We start from the raw sequence: 5,380 nt of genomic DNA, 5'->3' as shown, positions 1-5,380 counted from the left end.
GACATCAAAAGTGAAGCCAGAAAAAAAAAACAGATAAACTGGGTATTATTAATATCTGGTTATGTGAAGTTTGCAAGCTACTCATCTCACTAAGCTTCATTTTCTTTATCTATAAAAGGCAGATACTACTTATATCATAAGGTCCTTGTAAAGAGTAATTATTATATTTTTAAATTTATAACATGTATTTAAGGTTGTGCCATTGCCTATAAAAAAAACCATGTTTAGCCAGGCATGGGGGCACACACCTGTAATCCCAGAGGCTCTGGAGGCTGAGGCAGGAGGATCACAAGTTCAAGGCCAATGGTGAGGCGCTGAGCAACTCAGTGAGACTTTGTCTCGAAATAAAATACAAAATACAGCTGGGAATGTGGCTCAGTGATCAACTGCCCCTGAGTTCAATTCCAAGTACCCCCCGCCTCCCCCCCAAAAGAACAAGAAAACCACATTTGTCTTTCATAGTTTGAGTTCTATTCACATTTCCCAAAACTAAATATACTAGCACCTACGTGTTATCTTCAGAATTGAAATAGTCAAGGCTACTCTACTTATAGTTATTATAGCATTATAATAATTATATTTATAGTTATTGTTTATAGTTCTCCATAATGGTTGTGCCAGGATACTTAGCAGTATTAATCATGCCTTACCTTGGATAAATCTGTGTATTGATATACTAAGGAAGTTCATTAAAAAATACTGTAGGTTTGTAACTGTGTGAATATCTCAAAATAAGAACTATAGATTTATTTCCAGCATCTTATTAACCATTGATATTGAATTTGTGATATAAGATGAGAAAATTTATATTAATTTCTATATAAATAGTATCAAATTCATTCATTAGCATTAAAAGAAATTAAGACCTACATTTTAAAAGCCATATTTCTGTGTTAGAGTAAAGAAAAAGCTGGTAATGTTTAAATGAGCTGAATTGCAAAAATCAGTTTCTTTTCTTTTTTATTAGAGCATTATAGTTATTCATAGCAGTTAGGTTCATCCCAACAAAATCATGCATGCATAGAATTCAATTTCAGTTCACATTCCCTCACCTTCCCCCGACCCCTCCTGCCCTGTTTTCTTTCCTCTACTCTACCAGTCTCCCTTTCACCCACTCATTGATTTATTTTTGATTGGTTCTTTCCACTTTATACATAAATGTGCAATTACCAGTGATATATTTATATATGCACATAACTTGATTTTTAAAGAATTCATTCTGCATTTCCTCTTTCTGGTCTCTCCTCTTTCCCTCGGGATCTCCTTGTTCTATACTACTGATCTTCCCTATATCCTTGTGACATCTGACCCTCCCTTCCTTCTTTCCTTTATTTTATGTTAGCTTCCACAAATGAGAGAAAATATTTGATTGCAAAGGTCAGTTTCTTAAAGTTTAAAGCCAGTTGAGGTAAAGAGGAGCTAGTTATCTCTGATCACTTCAACAGACATAAAACAGAAAAATTTTACCTGTATATTATAGTACTTGGGCTTTGGAAAGAGATACTTGCAGGAGTAGAAAACACAGAAGACAACAATTTAATGACCCTAATTACTATTACAGATGGGGGGGATATTCAGTGAGTAACATATTACATTTTTGTGTCCTCACTCTTTTGATGGAACAGATTTGTCATGAAAACTCAAATTATTATGAGAGTGTGAGAGAAAGCTTTGCATAATATCTTGGATATAAACTGTCCAAAGTAGAGATATATGAGAATAGTTGCTAATTTAATTAGACATTTGATACTTCACTAGGTCCATTCTCTGATATTTTTCTCTCAAACAGCTTGGCCAGCAAAGATAAAAGTAGTTAGAGCACAAATAATGAACAAGTAATGAACTGCAGAGATGAGGGAAAGATTGGTCTAATTCTGTGTTAAACAGGTAACAACATAAAGCCAATTCAACGAAAGATACTTTGGCATTTTCTAGTGATTCACATTCTTTAAATTCTTATTTAAAATGGCACATTGTCGCCCTGATGGCATACATTCACAATCCAAGGTATTTGGGAAGGTAAAACAGATGGATCACAAGATCAAGGCCAGCCTTAGCAACTTAACAAGACCTTATATCAAAATAAGAAATAAAAGAACTAGAGATATATCTCAGTGGTAAAGTGTCCCTGGGCTTAAACCCTACTGCCAAAAAAAAAAAAAAAGAAATAAAATGGCATATCTACCAAAGGTGTTTTTGATTTGAATACTGATAATTTTTTAAGAGTTTTAATTTTTTAGAAAAAGACAAAGGCAATGAAGATTTCATTGGATTTGCTGGGTCTTTACCATTAGAGGAGAGAAGAAACAGAGGCAGTGAACCTAAATTTCACAAGGAAGACCCCAAGACTCTGAAGAAGGGTTGACAGAACAATTTTGATGACATCAAACCTTACTTCAAATAAGAACAAAATAGGAACACCCTGAACACATTGGAATTTCAAAGTGCAGTTACTTTTCACAGAGCAGAATTTAGTATGGGTGGTCTTTCTTGGCTCTCAACCAAGTCAGAGTGGTTGAATTGTCATAGTAACCAAAGACTCCCATTTAAAGATTATTTCTCCATAAGGCACAACATGACCTCTAAAAAGAATATTCTAGGAAGGTTTGGGTAAGTTCAATAACAAGTGCCCAGTGAATCACAGAAGCTATTTGTAAAGTATTTAGAATACTGCAGCTCTAATATTGGGAGAGATTAGACACTTTTTATCTGACACTGACAACTGAACCATCTAATCAGCAACTAGTGAGTCACAGTAAGTTTTACAATTGTTACATTAAAGGTTAAACATAATTGGTTATAGTCTAACCTTCGTATGCACTATAGTAGCTTCTGTTATAACTTTAGCTATAACAGAGTCTTTTGAGTTCATGATCTCAGCTCTTATTTAGTGTTTCAATGGGTATTTTCAACTTGTTATGAATAAAAATGTTAATGTGTCTATAAAATTTTCTTGAAGAAAAAATATTACCTGAGAGGGTCACAGTACAATTAACTAAATATGCATAGTCAGTATATAGTTAACTTTAGTAACTTTATTTATAAAGAATCTTTTAGGAACACCAAGGTTTTTTTGGAGGCTGAATCCTGCCATGTGTTTCTCCTTATCCTTGGGGTTATGGTTTGGACCAGATAAACCCCATGTATAGAATAGACTACTGGGATTTGTCATTTGTTGTTCTTGCATTTGCATGTGACAGTAGACTTTTTTTTTTTTTTTTTTGGTATTAGGGATTGAACAAAGGAGCACTTAACCACCACATGCCCAGCCCTTTTTATTTAGAGACAGGATCTTGCTAAGTTGCTCAGAGCCTCCCTAAGTTACTCAGGCAGGCCTCAAACTTGCCATCCTTCTGTTTCAGCCTCCTGAGTTGCTGGGATCACTGGCATGTGCCTCTGTGCCTGGCTTAATGTAGACTTGTGATCAAAAGAAGCTATTTGATTGTTGTCTTTATCAGCTGAGGTAGCTCCTGTTGCAACTTCAGTGCTAAAAATTATTGTTTTTTATCTCTGTAGTGCATTGTACAGACTCCTTAATTATTATCATTTATGAAATATTTGATCTTGATTATCTTATAATTTAATTTAGGCATATAAATTCAGAGACATACTCTCACTTGTGTGCCTTCATAAGTTTTTATTTCAGGACTGTGCGACTTGAGCCACTCTGGAGAATGATGTAGTACAATGCAAATATAGTCATCTACTACCGACTGTTCAGTAGAATTTGTGGGATGGGGAAGAGGAATTTCCAGAAAAGGACACTATAGATAAGGGAGGTCTGCCATATAAAGTAGACATGCTTTTTGTCCTATGAATATGTTTCAACTTCACCCATAAGAAGTAAAACACAAATTTAAATTACAAGAGATCTTTTATACCTTACCAACTTGGCATAAACAAAATGACTTGATTTGTGCCAGTAAGGGTTTATGGGTAGGCACATAAGAGTCATAAGTTTTGGTAAGGTGAGATGGTATTAATTTAAAAAAATCAGAGAAATATGTTTCTTGAATTATTCTCAGAAAATATATTTTTTTCTATTCTTATTTCTTTGTTTATTTAACAGATATAATGAATAGTTTTACTTGTCTATTACCTTTTCTTCTAATGAAGGCAAATTACTTAAAGTAGGATGGATATTATCCCAACTATGTAGTTGTAGTAAATATTAAAGATTCTATCACATCCTTATTATATCATCATTGATATCTTTGCAAAGTTTTCAATAGAAATGAGCCTTTAACTATCACTAATAGGATGAGGATTGATGTGGTCAATTTTCACTGACCATCATTAAACTGATGAATGTCAAAAATCTTATTCTGTTCACTAGTTAGCAAGGAACTGTTCTATAAGAAATCTTCTAAATGTTGTAAGCAAATAGTTTCTGAAAAGCATTTGGCTGTATTCCTATTCATTGAAGCATTGAACTCATAATACCATGAAACAATTAGTCAGACTACAAATTAACTAAGAAGCTTTACTCCCACATTACTGTATAATTCCTAAAAGCAGCTTGAAAAGAGTAAGAGACCCATTATCCTGAACCTCAGAATAAATGGGCCTTGGACTTTATTTTTCCTTTCATAGGTAGGACTTCTAAAATTTAAGCAGTACTCTCAGTTCACATTAATACTCTCATGGATTATTTTTGTCTTAAGAAGAAAATTATCATTTGCATGAAGGGTAAACCATCACTTGGAAAGCATATCATAGATAATAAATATATTAACCTATAATTATGATCTAGTTACGGGAAATTTTGAAATACCAGGGATATTTCCAGGTAATTTTTTGGCTGATAGTATTTATATTTTGACATTTCTATGTAAATATAAAATATTTCTTTTTGATGAACCTATTTCTAGAATGGGAAGGTAATATGAGCATGTACTTCTTTGCAAATATTAAAAATAAAGAACTACTTTGTTATATTGCATCTTTTAAAATTTTTTTCAATTTTCTGTCACAATTATTGTATATATAAACTTACATTAACTTTTCAAATATTTACATGCCCCAACCAATGAAATGAAAAGAGAAATATGTCAGAAACATTCCATGTGGCAAAAAAATAATATAGGGTTTTTCAGAGTATTTTAGCTGAGTTAATTATTTGTCCTTCACCAGTAATTTTTTCACCACATGCAATTCATATTATAAGATCGAAACTGTATATTACTTTCTTTCTTATTTAAATATAGTAGATAAAATGCATTTTTCAAATGAGTGGTAATGTATTCATGTACTTGCCCTAGGTATATTCTTGGGTCATAGAAATGCCCAGCAGTGTAACTCAGTTATTGAAGAACTATCTCTTACAGTTTTATCCTTTATGGAAGTGGAACAAGGAGAAATGCCTAGCAGTTGCCCTCAG

The sequence above is a fragment of the Spermophilus citellus genome (assembly GCF_964194105.1).
Source record: "Spermophilus citellus genome assembly, chromosome: X".
Taxonomy (NCBI): Eukaryota; Metazoa; Chordata; class Mammalia; order Rodentia; family Sciuridae; genus Spermophilus; species Spermophilus citellus.
Note: the sequence above shows the minus strand (reverse complement) of the source record.